At 41.6% G+C, this 19,837-nt stretch overlaps 1 protein-coding gene and 1 pseudogene across 3 annotated transcripts in view; both read left to right on the top strand.

Moving 5' to 3' along the window:
• Positions 1–19,837, top strand: part of KANK1 (KN motif and ankyrin repeat domains 1) — a 301,099-nt gene that overhangs the window by 263,988 nt on the left and 17,274 nt on the right. The window lies entirely within an intron of this gene.
• LOC149449907 (U2 spliceosomal RNA) lies at positions 12,390–12,532 on the top strand (annotated as a pseudogene).

The following is a 19,837-nucleotide window of genomic DNA, read 5'->3' as shown; positions in this document are numbered from 1 at the left end:
AAGATAGGGAAATATTTAATCATTTACAATCACATACAACAAGAAAGCATTTTTGTGTGGCACCGTAACAGTTACCTTGCTCATCATGTGATCAGCCTTTATTTGCCAAACAAAGTAGGTTATACGTATGACTTCAAAAATACAGCTGGGAACAAACAGTCTAGTGAGCTTCATCACATAGCTTTTATGTTCTCTGCAACGCCTATCTTCTGTATCCATTCAGGACAAATATAATAAAGCTAGTTGTGGGAGCCTGTCTTTTTTTCCTGAAAACCGGTAATATTCTGTGTAGGAAATTCTATATTCATTACTGTGCAAGTCCTTATAATCATTGGTTAAGGCATAGGCCTACTTGGACAGGCAGATCTTGGGAGTCATGAGAAGAACTTATATATTTGAAGAAGTTGCAAGGAGAACTTCCACAACACCCCTTTCCAATTTATGCACGCCGATACAAGGTTGAACCACAATTAGAATAGTTGTTCGGAATTCAAGCATTCTTACTATTTGCAATTAAACAGTTTATGGATGCGTCTGTCAGTAATAATTTTTCAGTTAAAACCAACAGCAGGTATTCCATGAAGCTAAATTGCATCAGCTGAAACATTTTTGGATTTATGGCTATTAAAAACTAAAGTTGGGAATACACCATTCGAAAATCAACCGATCAGTCATCCGACCAAGAGGCATTCGTTCATTGGTCGAAATCGTGGCCCACATTAACCAATCTAAAAGAATTGTTCGGGCAATACGTAGTGTTGACGTCTTCTGTACAAGTGGAAGTGATGCAGTGTGCATGTGACCTTGTAGCCACGGCCTTCCGGCCAGAACGAGCGATAGCAATGAGTTTAATATTTATTACATTACCTGTATACATAAATAGTGATACATATAAATATAATATGCATCATTCTGGTTTCATTATCTCATTAGGCCAGTCTACTTTTAACATTTGGATTTTTCGTTCGTGTTTACGAAGACTCCTTGGACATAAACATCCAAGTCATCTTCTGTTTCCGCTCATGTGTGATAGCGCTTGATAGATTGTTTTCGTATGACCGTCATACCACCGCATAGAAAATTGGTCGTTGGTATGCGAAACTACAAAATTTTTCACTGTTGTTCAGCCGGATTTCTTCGTTCACAATATCGTTATCAGTTAAAACATCCTGCTCATCAATGAAGAGGAAATCGTTCAATCAGTGGTTCCGCAAAATTTTTTGGACTATTTTTTTTATCATGTGTACGGGGCATTAGTCAGTGGCCTCAACTGTTGATCTGTGGACCGCTTTCAGCTTTTTTCATTTGCTGCTTATAATTATCATCAGTTTGATTACCCATTATGCCATTCCCCCTCTGGAGCAACTTAATGAATTGAAAGGTATGTGCAATCTCTAAGATAGTCTCTTCAGATCTCATACAAGGCTAAAGACTCTAGTTATTAACAGCTCTGGCACCCAGGGATCCAAGGGAGAAAGTCCAATGCCCTCCCCCCCGTTCCAACCTGGAAGTACTGGGTAATTCATGTTGCTCCAACAAGCCAGTGAATAGAAGGTGATTATAGTCAGAAGGTGGACATTAAGTGAACTTGTAGCTTTGCCCTGCATGGTCAAAGTACAGGTTCATTCTCTCCCCACAAAAATTATATTTGAATTTTGGGTTCTTGTGGCTTGAATAACTCAATGGCATCTTACTTCCCACAGGGCAACCCTGTTGCAGGGTTGTCATGCAAGTTGTTTGCGTCTTCAGCTCTTTTTGCAAGGTCTCAATGGCCCTCTAAGAACCTAGCTCAGCATATTATGTGTTAAGTCTACATTATGGAGTATTTATCAGGGAGCACAATACTACAATTTGGCCTTTGATAGTTGTTGGGCAGAAGTGGAAATTCTGATGAACACTGATAATTTGCTACTTGAGTTCCCAAAGAGGAGTCAGGGTAAGACTCCATCTCAAAAACAACACAAAACTAAAAATAACAGATTGGGACCAAGGCTGCCCTTAAAAGAGGTTTAACTATCTCCTAGATTGTAAGCTTGAAAGAGCAGGGCCCTTGAACCCCTCGTGTATTGTTTTGTTACTGTATTGTCTCATGTACTGTCCCCCACTATAATGTACAGCGCTGAGCAAACTTTTTGGCGCTATATAAATACTGTATAATAATAACTAGCTCTTTACATGAAAAGGCTCAAGATCCATTTGGATTGGGTGGACCGAATCCCCAGCATAGGATCATACTGCCTCATTCTCCTATGATCAAAGCTTATTTAATAAGCCGCTCTTTTAATATGTACATTTGCACCTTTTTTAAATGGCTCACCCTCAGTCCTACATCAGTCTGCTTTTATGGTCTGTCACAAAAAAAAATACCTTACTATGGTGAAAGAACAAAGTGACATCAATTTAATGGCGTGTCTGTCAGTCATGGGTGTGCTCTTTTTCTCTCATGTTTTAATTGGTGTTTTTCACCTCTGCAGAAACTAGTAGGGCATTGGTTTGTCAACATTCCTAACAGGGTATGCATCCAGTGTATACACCTTTCAAAACCCCACAAAAAAACAACATTACTCATACATAATATACATTAAATTGAGCATTAAATATTGAGAAGCGTTTGTGATTTAATTGCTTTTCATTCCACCAATATTTTATTTCAGACCACATGTTTAGAGTAAATCGTAGCTCTGCTGCACGTAGAAAAAAAAGAGCTTGTCAGACTATCGGCATAGGGGAAACACTGGTGCTTGGATAGGTTTCTGTCCACTTTCACAGAAGAGAGATTTAGCAAAAAATCCTGCAGACCACTATAAATCTGGCAATTATTAGATCACAAATAGGCTTGCACCACAGATCTACAAATGCATTCTGGCCGAGAAGTTGACCTTAGTCACAGCTTATGACTAAAGCGGACTTCTCGGTTGAAACGCGTTAGCATATATTTGCTGCATGTAATAGGATAATTAAGTTTTGCAAAGGAGGTATAGAGCAAGGGTAAAATACTTACTTTGGATGCTAATGTAGTGGTAGCGGTTTTATTACCTACTCATGATGGGTGAACAGATCTTGATATTTACAATCAATGCACATTATTAAAATACTGCTCTTGAGAATTGGGTGATACAAGGTAATACTATTACTAAACACTTTTTACCATACTAGGTATGGTATATGCCATATGCCATAGATTGTGATTTTCTTGTGGTTACAGCAAAGAAAATCGCTCAATTCCTTCATCAACACTGTGTTGATGGGGGGAATCACTCCCCTAGAGCTATTGTGTTCTCCCAGTGGCAGGGGAACACAGGGAGCCATCCTTGCCGGGAGAACACAATGATTATTGCTAGCAGCTAGCTATAGCAGCTGGCAGTAATCGTATATTAACCACCTCCCGACCGGCTGTTGTATATAAACAGCCAGACGGTGGCAGTGCAGGGTCGTGTGGCCATTGTATATAAACGGCCTCCCTGCACCCTGCTTGTGCGCGCTCCCTGGGAGCGTGCAGCACCGCGATCCTCTGGACACAGTGAAACACCAATCGTCAGACGGGACCTCTGTACGAGGTCCCGATCATGTGATCGCTGATTGGCCAATCAGCGATCACATGCAAAGTAGTAAGCAAGATGTCACTTGTGACATCATTGCATACTACGTGTGAAATCTGTGAATGATCACAGAGGTCACATGGTACAAGGCTATTCACAACAGCCTTGTACCATGTGACAAGCTGTGACCAATCACAGCTCACTCAGTAGTTCTCAATGGCTGCAAGAATGCAGACAGAGAGAAAGAGAAATGATTACTTTTACATCCTATATGGGTGTAAAAGCAATCAGTGTAAAAAAAAAGAAAAATCTTCATCACCCCCCACAAGTAGTACAGTGTCACCATGGTGACACTGTACTGCTAGGGTGACCATATGTAAAAAAAAAAATAAATATATATATATATATATATATATATATACAGTCATGGCCGAAATTGTTGGCACCCTTGATATTTCTCCAGGAAATCATGTATTTCTCACGAAACGTATTGCATTAACACATGTTTTGCTATACACATGTTTATTCCCTTTGTGTGTATTGGGACAAAACAAAAAAAGGGAGGAAAGAAAGCAAATTCGACATAATGTCACACAAACCTCCAAAAATGGGCTGGACAAAAGTATTGGCACCCTTTCACAACTGCGGATAAATAAGAATGTTACAAGCATGTGATGCTCCTGTAAACTCACCTGGGGCAAGTAACAGGTGTGGGCAATATAGAAATCACACCTGAAAGCAGATAAAAAGGAGAGACGTTCACTTAACCTTTGCATTGTGTGTCTGTCTGTGCCACACTAAGCATGGACAACAGAAAGAGGAGACGAGAACTGTCTGAGGACCTGAGAACCAAAATTGTGGCAAAATATCAACAATCTCAAGGTTACAAGTCCATCTCCAGAGAACTAGATTTGCCTTTGTCCACAGTGCGCAACATTATCAAGAAGTTTGCAACCCATGGCACTGTAGCTAATCTCCCTGGTCGTGGACGGATGAGGAAAATTGATGAAAGATTGCAACGCAGAATAGTCCGGATGGTGGATAAGCAGCCCCAAACATGTTCCAAAGACATTCAAGCTGTCCTGCAGGCTCAGGGAGCATCAGTGTCAGCGCGAACTATCCGTCGACATTTAAATGAAATGAAACGCTATGGCAGGAGACCCAGGAGGACCCCACTGCTGACACAGAGACATAAAAAAGCAAGACTACAGTTTGCCAAAATGTACTTGAGTAAGCCAAAAGCCTTCTGGGAAAACGTCTTGTGGACAGATGAGACCAAGATAGAGCTTTTCGGTAAAGCACATCATTCTACTGTTTACCGAAAACGGAATGAGGCCTACAAAGAACAAAACACAGTACCTACGGTAAAATATGGTGGAGGTTCAATGATGTTTTGGGGTTGTTTTGCTGCCTCTGGCACTGGGTGCCTTGACTGTGTGCAAGGCATCATGAAATCTGAGGATTACCAAAGGATTTTGGGTCGCACTGTAGGGCCCAGTGTCAGAAAGCTGGGTTTGCGTCCAAGATCCTGGGTCTTCCAGCAGGACAATGACCCCAAACATACGTCAAAAAGCACTCAGAAATGGATGGCAAAGAAGCGCTGGAGAGTTCTGAAGTGGCCAGCAATGAGCCCAGATCTAAATCCCATTGAACACCTGTGGAGAGATCTTAAAATTGCTGTTGGGAAAAGGTGTCCTTCCAATAAGAGAGACCTGGAGCTGTTTGCAAAGGAAGAGTGGTCCAAAATTCCGGGTGAGAGGTGTCAGAAGCTTATTGATGGTTATAGGAAGCGACTGATTTCAGTTATGTTTTCCAAAGGGTGTGCAACCAAATATTAAGTTAAGGGTGCCAATACTTTTGTCCAGCCCATTTTTGGGGTTTTGTGTGACATTATGTCATATTTGCTTTTCTGCCTCTGTTTTATATTTGTTCCAATACATACAAAGGGAATAAACATGTGTATAGCAAAACATGTGTTAATGCAATACCTTTTTTGTGTGAAATACTTGATTTTCAGGAAAAATATCAAGGGTGCCAACAATTTCGGCCATGACTGTATATATATATATATATATATATATATATATATAAAAATAAAAATGTAAAAAAAAATGTTTAAAAATTATAATTTTTGGTTATAAACTAATTTGGCTTATTTATTTTTTTTACTAAAAAGATAACGGAATAAATTTTGGCCAGGATTTATGATGAAATATTATTTATTTGCAAACTTTTATAAGAAAAACAATTTTTCTAAATTTTTGGACTTTTTCATTTACATAGCAAAAAAAATAAAAATCCCAGCGGTGAATAAATACCACCAAAATAAAGTTTTATCTGTCTCAAAAAAATGGTAAAAAATTCATATGGGTACAGTGTTGCATGACCGCACAATTGTCATTCAAAGTGTGACAGTGCTGAAAGCTGAAAATTGCCCTGGACAGGAAGGGGGTAAAAGTGTCCGGACTGGAAGTGGTTAAAAATTCAACATGCTGATTGTACCCAAGTCAGTCAATGGATCAACTTGGGTACAATCAGTCCACCCATAGATTGATTGAATATCAGCAGGTCCCTGCTGAAGCGGCTGAGATTCAATTCATCTGTGGCTGGCTTAAGTCTTCTATTTCCTGTGAGTGCTAAGTGCATACGGCTACAATCACCACCTTGCACTTTGTTCTTTGGCAGCTATTCCTCATTGCCTGTCTTAGTAGTCCTTACCCCATTATCCATATTACTCCTCCCCAATCATATCTGTACCTGTTCACAATGTTCTACATTGTAATCTCTCTCCACAACACCATCTGCTGTATTCAGCACTACACACTCATCAATACCTTGTGCCTTGGTCAGGGTCTCAACTCTGACCCTCCGACTGCTGCCCTGTTACCACTTTTATGTTTGTCTCTGCCATTCTCATGCATTCGCATTCTCCTTTCTGTGCTGTTGTCTTCATTCTTTCCCCACATTGAGAACTCTCAAGGAGATAGTAAATGTCACCTGACATTTCATTAACATGTAGCAGTCCTGAATGTGCTTTACCTTGCCCCTTCCTGCTTAATCATGTGACTTTAGATACATCCCATCCTTTCAGCAGTAGCTATGAACTGCCACCCATGAACTGCCACCCATACATGAGTATTCCCTCTAGTCCACAGTGAGCAGCCTCACGTTCTCCTCTCTCTTCACCACCTGCTGAGTGACTTGGTGTTCCTTGGGCAGAGCTGAGGAATCAAACTGATATTAAAATGTAGGGAGCGCAGATGGGTATGTTATATATTTCAGGATACGAATCACCATGTATAGAGATGAGGCACTTTCTCTTCTCAGCTGTCTGGGGATATCAATGAGCCTAGCAGGACCTGCTGTGTATAAATAGGCAACTGGACTCTGCAACCTAAGCAGAACCTTTTAACTTAATAGGCAGCCTTTTGATATTACATTGACCTAAGACCTAGTGTATAGATTAGTACATATGGGTTACTGCATAGTGACTGTTTTATTGCAGTTTAGTGTAAAATATAAGGTCCCATTCACACCTACATGTGTGTGTTACCACACATGCTTCAAGGTGCCTGCATAGGTGTGAATGGACCCTTAGACCATGCATCTGCTAAATCTCCATGTGCTTACATGGCTTGCATGTACAGAGCACCTGGTAGCTCAAGCTGCACAAACACAAGGCCCATTTATGGACTATGGGCTTTAGCGGCCATGTGAATGAGGCCTAAAACAGGTTTAGGTGTATTTAGACTTATTTTCATGCCTTTAGAATTTGTTATTTAGTCCTGGATATACAGGGGGAGATTTACTAAAAACGGAGAGTGCAAAATCTGGTGCAGCTTTGCATAGAAACCAATCAGCTTCCAGGTTTTATTGTCAAAGCTTAACCCCTTGGCACCGGCACCTCCCGGCCCTTTAAGGGTTTCAGAAGCAGGGAGACGGGGTGGGGTTTAAGGGTCATGTGACCGCCGTGATTAAAAGTCATGGCGGTCACATGATCAGGAAAGGTCCCGATCGAAAGAGGAGATCGGGACCTTTCCGTGAGCACCGGACATGTGTGCTGGGAGCGCGCAGGGCGTGCGCTCTCAGCACATATGTTTTTTTTTAATTGCACACAAATGTGCGGCCGCTCGGCGTCTAGGCCCAGACACCAGGAGGCCGCACATTTGTGTGCGGCCGGCGTGAAGAGAAGAAGTTAAAGTATAACTAAAGGAAAACTTTTTCTTAAGTTTTGGATACAGTGCAGAGGGATTAGAACACCCGGCAGGTTTTTATTTCTGTCTGTGCTCTCTAATAAGGAGATTCACCCTCTCTGTTTGTCCTGTTTACCATTATCTTTGAGAGTGAAAGTAAAAGTCTGACATTTTGGGTTGTCCCCCGGGAAAATAATAGAGGGGAAATCTTCCAATAGGGACACTAGTTCTGGTAACCTGGGGGAACCCAAGGAATTCCCTTAACTTCTATGGATTTCCTATCATTCCCTGCTTTGGCTAGGGGACAGGAAGTGAAGGGAAATCTCTACAATGGGACACAGATGGCGAAAAAAAAATCTAACCGCTTATAACCCTCCTTTGCGCTATCTAAAATGAAAACAAAGGTTTTGCCTATAGTTCTACTACGTTAACGGCTTCCCATCCGCCCTGTAGCAGAAATACTGCTACAGGGTGGCACGGGTGTGCAGAATCACGTATATATACATGATTTTGAACTTCCGTGCAGGGGGCACGCGTGAGCCCTACCCGCACCCTCATTCGCAGCCACGGCTGTCAATCACTGGGTCCCGGCCGGTAATTACTCACCAGCGCCCGGTGATGTCCATAGATCTCCGATGGGGAGGAGGACTGTTTTGTTACTAACAGTTCTCACTGCTAGTAACTGTCAGCTCAGGCACACTGCTTTGGATGGCTGTGCACAGAACAGCCATCCAGAGCAGTGTGGTTACAGTGAAGCATACTGACACCGCCCCCTAGTAAAACACTCCCTGCACACAGTTAACCATTTGATCGCCCCTCATGTTAATCCATTCCTGCCCAGTGCCTTTAGTACAGTGTCAGTGCTTTTTTTTAGCACTGATCACTGTATTGGTGTCACTGGCGATGTCAGTGACACAGTCAGTTCCCCCCAGTGTCAGAATGTCTGCCGCAGTCCCGCTATAAGTCCTTGTATCGCCGCCATTACTAGAAATGAATAAAAAATTGAAAAATCCCAGTATATATACCGCCATTTGTAAATGCTATAACTTTCATGTAAACCAATTAATTTACACGTATTGGAGGTTTTTATAGCAAAAAATAATTTTTTTGCTATAAAATACAGAATACATTTTGGTGTAAATTTATGACGGAATTAGATTTTTTTTTTTTTTTTACTGGACATATTTAATTGCAAAAAGTCAAACATTGTCTTTTTCTCAAAATAGTTGGTCTTTTTTTTTTTTTCCTGTAGTGCAAAAAATAAAAACCGCACAGACAATCAAATACCACCAAAAGAAAGCTCAATTCTTGGAAAAAAAAGGATGTAAATTTAATTTGGGTGCAGTGTTGCATAAAGTGGATAGAGTAAAAGTGTCTTTTGCTGCAAGATTTGAGCATCTCCACATTTGCTCACTGAAAGTATGTGGAGCAGCCCATTACCCACCACTCGCCCGCTTGGGTGCAGTGTTGCATGACCGTGCAATTGTCAGTTAAAGTAACGCAGTGCTTTAACGCAAAAAATGGCCTGGTCAGGCAGGGGGGTAAATTCTCAGGAGGGCAAGAGGTTAATTGAACAAACTAAAGTTAGAAGCTGATGCGCATCTGCACCAGGTTCCGGTTCTCCAGTTTTAGCAAATTTCCCCCACAAAATTCTATTTTTCCAAAACACAGCTAAACTCAGTGTGAATTCCACCATTGAAACATTAAGCTCATTTAGATGTGTTTAAAAATCCATATAAACACAGGTTTGACAATGCCAGTCTTTGCAAAAAAGTGTCAGACTTTACTGTTAGCTGTCAGCAGGTGCTCTTGATACTTGCCAAGAGGGTTGAAAATAAAAATTCAGGTTTATGTCCTCTGATTTCATTTTGTTGGTGGGGGGCAATTATATCCAGTGAAATATTTTTATGTTTGTGTTTTGAACCGTTGATGAGCTGTGACAGGCATGGAGGTTTTTCCTGTGACCCTGAAAATATGCATCAGTTGTTTGGAATATTACCAGTCATTACCTCATCCTGTTTCTATCAGGGGATAAGTACTGAACTACGCTAATGTACCAAACAAGCTTCAGATTAAGCCCCTAACCAGAGGGGGTGGAAAACTAAAATGAAAACAAAAGCTTTCCATCACCTTTGAAAACACATAGATGCATGGATCCATTGTGTTATTACAAACACTGATTATTTTGTAATTTCTCATGGAGGCCTGTGTAATGAGATGACACCCCCAAGCACACAGCTGTGGAGAACTGGACAATGATGTCCTTTACTTTGCCATTGGTAGCGAAGGGCTCTCCTAGCTGATGTCATCATTGATATGTTACTTCAGATCTGTCTTTGTTGTCATTAAACACATCAGCTGACATGTACCAGTCCCTGTTGTCTTTCTGTGTTGGATATCGCTTTTACCGTCACTTGCAAAATGAGGAAGAAAAGAACTTCTCTATATAAGTTGACTTCATGACAGAAACCCAGTTTGGGCTGATCAAATGCAAAAAACTTTTTCTATGATAAAAACATTTATGGGTTTATTCAGTAAAATAAAATAGTAGAAGACAAAATGCTTGGTAAACAGTGCAGCTCATTTTAATCTGTTTTTTACTGACTTTAGCAAATTCAGACTTGTTGAAGTTGGTTCCTTAGTCAGTCGGTCTATCCCAAAGTGATATTTAAGTTAGGTGGAGTGTCAGAAAACAGTTTTTTTTTTTTTTTTTTTGTAATGTATATATAATTTTGACTGTAAAAGTCAACTGTAAACCATGGAGATTCATATGCCATAAGCTAAGACTTTGAAGGTTTAGGTTTTAGTATTTTAGAATCTAGGAGCTCATATCAGTGTTTGTAAGGGCCTTCAGGATTAAGTTTTGGAGAGCTTGGCAAAGCACTGATTCTAGGGTAAATCTGTGAATTGGGTAGATTGTTGGGTTTGTGATTGCCCATTAAAGCATTTATCAGAATAAAGTACCGGTGTTTATCAGAGTGTAATGTTGTGGGAGTCAGTTTTTACTTTTTACGTTTTAATAACATTGTGGAGTAAAAAAACCTGTGGTTTTGGCACTTGGCATTGAACCCTTCAGGTAATGATTAAGAAATATAGTAGCTGTGCCATGACTGAAAATATGATTACATGGAAACATTAATCCAGAAACCAAGGCTGTCAAAGTCTATGGCAAAGTCTGCAGCTGGACAGGGCTGTATTACCTGTGTTTATTCCCTATTACCTTCAGTGGTGAAGGTCCAGATTGCAGGTCTTCTTGAAACATGCTACTTTTTCTAAATAAATTAATTGTTGCTTGACTTAAGGCCATATATTTTTCTTGTTTAGCCCCATGGGCTGAATGAGAGAACCCACTCAATTCTCCCATCTGTGCTAAACCGCATGGATAGACAAATCTGTAATCCCGTCTTTTGTATTAATGGCCAGCTCCTGTGATTGTCAGAATAACCAATTGGTACCTGCATCTGATTGGATGTAGGAGCTGTTCAGCCAAGAATTTTTCACCTTGCAACTTGGACAAGAGTTAATTGAAAAGTCAACTTTTGTCAAGCTGTGTAGTGCCAATAGGGCCATCCACAGAACAAATTTCTGTTTATTCAGCAGGAATCATCCAAAATTTAATCTGTATGTGGCCAGATTAAGTGTCCTTTACTTGATGGTAAATTTCCCTTAATGTTGGCCATTACAATAAGTGGCAGTGGACCAGAAATGTAAATTCAGTCTTTATTTGAAGGGTGTGTTCTTCAATAGAGAGCCCCTGGCAAATGACTCTGTATTAAAATACCTGTGCCCACAGTTTCTCATTTGCCTTAAATTTGTACTAGTGGGTAATAGTACATATACTGCAAATCGATACCAAGTAATAAACTGAGGTACTCAATTTATTACTCTCCGTTGTCTGCACGTACAGTCACATCTCAGGAATGAAAGTCAAGAGCTGGACTGCCCTCTTTCTTCTTCCACAGCTGACTGCTGGTCCTTGAAGCTTTATCTTACATAGAAGGACCCATAATGCTTTGGAGGGGGCAAAGCATCTCATAATGTTTTTTTCCTAAATTTGGGAATAGCATAATAGAAAGCATAGGTCTTTGGAGTATTTAGGAAAATGTGTAAAAGTATCTGTAGAGTGCCAATGTTTCATTCATGAATCAAATTTAAAGTGGATAGAGTAAAAGTGTCTTTTGCTGCAAGATTTGAGCATCTCCACATTTGCTCACTGAAAGGATGTGGAGCAGCCCATTACCCACCACTCCTTACCTCCTTGCCCTACAACCATTGGTACAGAGGCCAGAAGGAAGTTTATGCTCTACAAATCACTCAAATCTAAATATAAGGTAGAGCTGTGATAAAAAATACATAAATATTCACATATAAAATCATATGAAAGCACTACGTGAAGCATAAATGTGAAAAGTCCAAGTCAATCTTCAAAACTTCAGTGCAATGTAGTCAACATTTACTCCTCTTTGTGTTTCCACCATATGATTTAGTGAAACATCACTCCCCATAGACTGAGACTCACCAGAACTCTATGCCTCCCATATCAATGATCATCATAATGTGCTTGCAACTGTAAGTAGGGCTCTTGTTATCACAGGATATCAGTGCTCCAACAGCTCTTCTATTAGCCAGCTCATTCACATGGAGTATAAGAAAAAAAATCGCTTCTCAGCCTTTTGGCTAAGATCAAGTGTAGTATCTGTTCTTATCAGTGTCCAGTGGGGGTGCTCCCGGCCATTCTAGCTTTGCGGGGATGGCTGTTGTATAGTATCCTCACTGGTATGATGGGGGTCTGGAAGGCTAGTACGGGGGGGACAGAAACCGGGGAGCGCCACAAGTTAAGCTGGGGCCCTGGGAGTAATTCCCCCGAGAAAACTGGAAGGACCCAGTACCTCCTGATTTGGACGGATCTACCTTGGTCTGGCCAGGGGCTGAGAAGGCAGAAAGTCCGCAAACTCAGTGCCCCCTGAGTAGACGCCCTCAGGGGTGCCACTAGTAACACCTGGGTGTGGGACCCCACTATGTGAAGATGGCACAAGGTCACTGTTTTTACACTCTTTTTGCACAGCGCCCTAAGGACCAGGCCTTTTGGCTAAGTTCAGGGCAATTTTTGCTACAGGCCTCAGGGCCTGGTCTGTGCACAATTTGGCATGGTACCACTTTTTTATTTTCTATTTATTTAATTTAACACCTCCCACGTTTTGTCACTTTTTCTTTGCTTATGCGTGTGTTTTCACTGGATGGTAGGGTGTGGGTCCTCGGGCCTACCCTGAAGTCTAGGGGGAGGATGTGTGGCCTTTTGGTTCCTTCCTCCCCTGATCCCTAGGGGGCTTTTCTTCGGGAGAGCCCCCTGACCAAGTACTGAGTGTCTGGCTTCGGCTGGACACAAGGAACGGTGGTCCACCAGGCCTTTTGGCCAGGAGGACCAATTGGGAACCTTGTCCCCGTCAGGAGCTTCGTGCCCCGGGGGATCAGGGTAAGCGGTCCAAGCCCCTTTAGGGGTAGGACACAAGCACACCCCTAAGTGCACTTTTTCGTGTGGTGTTTTGCACTTGCACTTTTTTTGTGATTCACTTAAGGGTTTTTTCGTTGTAGTTTGCACGTTTGCGGACTTAGAAAAAAAAAAAATAAGAAAAAAAAACTGCAATAGTGTCATTCCATATAAACAAGCACTTTATCAAAACATTCAAATGCCATGGAATAATGTCAGGCTCGTCATCCATATTATATTTGCAAAATTATGTGCTACCAGGACCACCAATGTCAGGTACTCGGTCCGAAAGTGTCAGTGTCTCACCCGCTCTCAGACCTGCCACCGTCATTGAAGACAATGCATCACTTCCAATTTTGGCTCTGACATCACATCCTGTTGCTGTACAGCAATGCCCTGGCGAGTTTCGGCCTTCTGACTTTGTCCAAGGGGATTTCCAAGTCTTTTTTTGTTATAACTTTGTGTGTGTGTTGGGGGGGGGGGGGGGTTCACTGTACTGTGTTTTGCCATGGGGAGAGTGGAGGGTAAGGGAGTAGTACAAGGTCTGCTTTAGGCTATTAATTTGAATGTTTGTAACTGGCTTGGCAACCTGGTGTTAAGATATTATTACTGTTTTTTTCTTCTTTTTCTTTTTCAAGATTAGGGCCTCAAAAAAAATGGTTGTACTGACTTAAATTTGGAGTACACTAATGGATTTTAAGATTAGTACTTTATTTGAGCAAGTCTTCAGGAACCCATTGACATAAGATTAATATTTTATGGTGGCTATGCACGCTTCGATTTTATTATCCGATTGATGTTTGATTTGCTAAAAAAAAAAAAGAATCTACAAACATTTGAATAGCTAGAACTTCCCTTCTGATTGATTTAGATTCAGTTAAGATCAGATTTGATCAAACAGAGTCAATCGGTATCAGACCCAGCGGAAAATGATCCATGGTTTTGCATCAATAATCAGTAAAATCAGTAGCACTGAAATACTTTGTTCATGAATATGTTCAAAATGAGATCAATCAGATTATGAGATCACGTTGTGGAAACCGAGATGAAATCAAAAATTTATGATTATATTTTTAACTATTGATCGAAAACCACTTTCCTGTGTGTGAACTACTGATCAAATGGGTTGTACAGTATAAATTGATAATTCCTATCAGAAGAGCTTGATTGAAGCGCTTTGACAGCTAGCGGGGGAGCTCCCCCCCTTGCTAGCTGTCACATTTTTAAAAAGCAGCCGTGTTCGCTGTGTTTTGTAAATGAGAAACTTCAAGTCCTGACAGCCTTAACGGCTGTCGGCTTGTAGTTCTCAATGAACTACCATGGCGCTGTGGAGCGAGGTGCTAGTTCATTTAATCGTCCTGTCAGTAAATGTGTTTATAGGCTCCTATATAGTTTACAGAAATGTTTCTCAACCTTTTTTCAGTCAAGGCACCCTTTAAAATTATGGATAATCCCAAGGCACCCTTTAAAATTCTGAACAATCTCAAGGCACCCCAATCTAAAATGAAAAAAACTATTCTACACACATCCAGTACATCCAATGTTAGAGGTGGTTTATTTTTCCAAAGCAAATACACCTTTGCACACTGGTACTGACTATTATTCCAGTGTGTCTCTCATTTTATCTCCCTCACTCTGCTAATGTGACCCCAGTGCTGACAGAGAGAGTTAGGGGAGGGCCAAACAAAGATGATGTGCATGCACCCGACGTCCTCCTTAATAACTGATGATGTCATTGGTTGTGAGGATGCCGGCAGCTAGAAGGTCATAAAAGTACACAATGAAAACCTGCGGCTTTGTGTACTAAAAAGGCAGGATTGATCCACTTGCTGGCTTGTATACAATTTTTGGCCATTTTTCAAAGGCACCCCTGAAGAAGCCTGAAGGCACCCCAGGGTGTCTGGGCACCCTGGATGAGAGAGGCTGGTTTACAGGTTCCTGCAACAAAAAATAGTACTTGCATAAAAATGTGTTTATTTTTTGTATAAAGTTGCACTTATCTTTAAAAGAACCTTTATTTTGGGTACTGGTATTGTTGGGAGCTTTCTAATTTCACCACTTTATATCACATTTTAAAATGTAATAGTCCCTAAAATCCAGTTAGTCCCTGATTGAAGCTTGTCCCCTTATTTGAAAGAACCTGTTCCTGCGATTTGGACATTGTGGTTTGTTCAAGTTCCATGATTGCTGTCATCGCTGTAATGCTCATTTCCATTACTGGAATTCTTTCACATTCTGTAGCCAGTGGAGTCAACACAGGATAAGAGCTGTTGAGAATAACCTAATACTTCCTCTAATGAGGGCGCAGTTCACACCCTCTCTGCCTACTCCCATAACACTTCCGCAGTGGGTTTTGACAAGAGGTGCCATACACCAGCCCAGTGTCCCTCTGTGTCTGTAAACATCCCATCTGATTTCCTGCCTTTGTAACATAATCACATGTATTGCAGAGCTGTACAGCAGCCGTAGGCAATCTCACTTTGGCAGACTTCACTGCCCCGGGTCACCGCAGTTTAATTTCCTTTTGTGGGAAAAGGAATGCTACAGTAATGAGATGGTCATCATTTTTAATTATGTAGAATATCTGCTTGTACAGCAGGTACCATGACTGCATATATAAAAGGGTCAGGTCACACAATCAGGTACTTTAGATTTAGGTAGGTGTCAGCAGATTGGATCGACCACCTGCTGCTTCTATCTTTCAGGGACTCTAGTCTAGAAATCTGCTATACATTTGTGAAGTGCTCTTATGCTGCGTGTTGATTCTCTTCTTTATTTTACAGAGATAACAGATGAGGAGCAGAGCTAACACATACTATAAGGATTTTGTTGCAATCAGACTTCCCAGCATATATAGGTCAGGGGGATGGCTGACCCTTTAAATCTGTCTGTAGAGATCTGTTCTTACTGAGGCATCATGACAGTCTTCTTTAAGGCAATGCGATGTTATTGCAATTTCCTTTTGTGCTTTCTCAGGTCTGACTTATGACTTGCATTCATAACCATTACACAGCACTCTTACTGTTCCCTTCCATCAGAACCCAGAAAACAGGAAATAAACTCCCACGGCAGACTGCAAGGCACCTGCACAACCACGGCATCCTGCTGGTGGAATGTCCTAAGAGCAGCCCCCATTATTCCAGCTAATAGCTAGCTAGCACAGTCAGCAAGGCATTGGAAGGAGCAGAGATCAGGGGCACAGTGCAGTAACCCATAGCTACCAATTAGATTTCAGAGCATTCCTGCTATGTCTGCTAATGGGTATCTACTTCACCTTTTGATTTAGAGGCAGTGGCTCCTTATTCCGGAGCTTGAAGCTGAACTCCAGACACAAAAACTTTCAGTATATTCCCCAAAAGCAACAAGGGATACAAGTCTACTTGGTGTACATCAAATGCCTTTTTCAACTTAGTTGTTGCCTTATAAAAGTAGCAGTGACATCATTATTGGGCAGCACAGTGGCTAAATGGTTTGCACTTCCGCCTGGCAGTACTAGGGTCATTGGTTCGAATCCCAACCACGGCACCACCTGCCTGGAGTTTGCATGTTCTCCCTGTGCCTGCGCGGGTTTCCTCCTACACTCCAAAGACACACTGGTAGGTTAATTGGCTCCTGTCTAAATCGTCCCTAGTATGTGTATGAATGTGAGTAAGGGACCTTAGATTGTACGCCCCTTGAGGGTTAGGGACTGATGTGAATGTACAACATATATGTAAAGTGCTGCGTAAATGGATGGTGCTATATAAGTACCTGAAATAAATAAAATAAATGACAGTGTTGCACATAACTTGTGCAAAGAGCAGAGCTGTGGGAGGGACCTGGCAGGCTCCACCCACTACAGACTGCATGTAAAAAACTACAGAAGGGGGTGGAGATAAGACCAGCCACCCTTCAGAAGGAAAGTGAGCATCAGTGACCAGTCTTTATTACAGGAAGCTCCTGCATAGAGACAAAGTTTGATCTGGAATAAATACACAAAGCACATCTAGATTCAAGTAAGAATACACATGGCTCTTGTATTCAAACAAAATTTGCTTATCCCAGGGTTCAGCTTTAAAGCAGACCATGCACTTGAGTAGTAGGGTACCCCCTCACTAAAACTTTGCATGAAAGTGCAAAATATCTGAGGTTCTTAGGCAAGGGTGATGTCCTCCTCAAACCAGAGGGATACTTGAAAATATTAAAGCGAACTTCACTTTCTCAGGAAGGGTATAAGAATAGGGGACAGGAAAGTATATCATATTTATTTGTTTTTAAAATTTTTACAGTTACTTCCTGGTTTCCATGCCTAGACAAGTGATGTCATACATCCCAGCAGTCTTCAGGAAGGGAGAGAGGGTTCTTAGCTCAGCCTATGCCTGGGCTAAGGACGGATGGCTTCCAGGAAGTAAATAATACATGAATCTGCCCTTACTCAAGATGGCCATGCTAGGAGTTTGTTTTGCATAATAAAAATGAATTAAATGGCATCATTGGTTTGTGGTGCTCAGATGAAGTGCAGTTTTACTTTAAGTAGTCCAGACCTCAAAAGAAGGTGACCTACATTGTCCTCCCTCAAGATTCGGGCTACTCAGCATTACCAGAATCTTGTTAGTGGTAGGATGATGTTACATCAGCCAAGCAAAGGTGAGTATGTTATGTAACTAGGCCACATTGAATAAACAGAACTTGAATTACAAGGTCTGCTTTAAACTGAACTATAGGCAGAAATAATAAAACCCCAATTAGGTTTATATAATCATTGCAAAATCATGACGTATTAAAAATGCAAGCAGTATGAGTACCTAAAGTTACCTGGTATCATCCTTCAGTATAGGAGCACTTGGAGCTAGTCAGGTCCTATTCCATGCACTTACAGGGAAGATGCTAACAGGAGGAGAGAGAGCAGAGAGTTGACCTCTTTACTGCTGCTCTTTCATTGTCCAATCCCAGGCTATGTTTAGCAGAGGAGTAGAGAAAAGTCAAGGTGGTCACCAACCTGGCTGTGCTGTGTAGAGGGTTGTGTAAATCTTGAGCTAAATGGACAGAAATCAAATCCATGTCAGTTAAAAGCGCTCTCATATATATGGGTTTCAGCAGTGTAGTCTACTGTTTGTCTGATGCTTTAAAGAGAAACTATCAACAGGAATCGCTTTTCAAGCTGCTAACATGATGGTTACTGATGTTGCCCTCATGTAGAAATGATTGATTTGTCTGTAAGAGCAGTTATTGTTTCCTTTACACTCTGACACATTAGGACAACCAGGACTGCTCCCTCCTTCCCTCTGCTGATCCACCAGGCTGTCTGCCTGCTGCCTGTAAAGCCTCCAGTGCTCTGTGAGTGACAACAGGGAACAAGTTGAGTTTTCTCTGTCTGTGCATGGCAATGGAAGTACCCGCCGTCACTGATAATGTGCAGGCACCCCCCCCCCCCCCCCAATACAGCTTCAGGTGTTGGAAGGTTCACAGGCAGCAGCCAGACACCATGTGACATCAGAACCAGTATAATACCTAGTAAAGGAGGCATGTGTCCATGGGCGTTGGGCTTTTGTTGATGGCATCAGTTCGAGACGCTTCTGAGATTATTCAGAAATAATTGTTTCCTGCGGTTGATCTGCGTTTGACCTGTTTTACACAGGATTGGCATCCTCATATACTTGGAATTCATAATGATAATGTTAAAGGGTCTGAATGTTTTCTTCTGTTTGAGGGATGGGGCATTTTATCTGTAGAGCACAATTCTATCTATTTAAATATTCTAATCCTGCTGCCTGAATACCTTGATATTGCGGTAGAAAACTGCACAATTATGAACCTTTTGTAGTGGAACCACTCACACTATGGCCACTGATGTCCAGTGCTTGCTCAGAATGATGTTTGAATCTCACTGCAGATTGACAGGTTGAAGGAAAGCAGACAGTTCAGCTCTACACTGGACTCAGGTGCTTGTCAGAACCTGCTGTTACTGGGTTCATGCAGCTCGCTCCTACCATCAGGTGGCCATGTCCAAATGTCTCAGGGGCATGTCCCCCTTTCTCAAGTCACTGCTGACCTGTTTGTCTGAAATGCTGATTGACTAGCTGTTATGTTGATTGAGTGGCTTCTGTATTTCCTGGGTTAGAATATACAGATTAGGTGTTCTGATTTAACTCTGACTTTTCTTGCTGCATGCTTTTTTCCAGATAAGTCACTCAGAAAGTAATAAGCCAGTGATAGATGAGCTTGCCATTTCCAAAGGAGTTCAGTCCCATGGTAGCCTTTTCCTAGAGTTCATGCTCCACCCAGTCACATCAGCTTTATGTAGCCAATCCTAAATGGAGGATTTTAGGTTCACGCCCACAGTGATGCCATGCTTCCACCAGTCAAGACTTGTCCAAAGGAGGTTCAAGGGGCCATTTTTCATGACGCTCAGGCACTTATGTCAAGGAAGACACTAAATTGCCCTAAAAATGTTTCATCCCAAGCTTCCACTTTTCCCCCCACAAATGATAAACCATGAGTCTTAGCTTGACTGTTAAAGTGGTTGTAAAGGCAGAAGGTTTTTGGTTTTTTAGAATGCATTAAGGCATAAAACCTTCTGCATGGAGCTAGTGCCCCCCCCCCCCCCCCCGTACTCACTTGAGCCCAATTTCAATCCA

This window comes from Staurois parvus, unplaced genomic scaffold, assembly GCF_062004578.1.
Source record: "Staurois parvus isolate SC_StPar_1 unplaced genomic scaffold, SC_StPar_1.0 ptg000596l, whole genome shotgun sequence".
In the NCBI taxonomy this organism is placed as follows: Eukaryota; Metazoa; Chordata; class Amphibia; order Anura; family Ranidae; genus Staurois; species Staurois parvus.
Note: the sequence above shows the minus strand (reverse complement) of the source record. Positions and strands in the feature narration are given on the sequence as shown.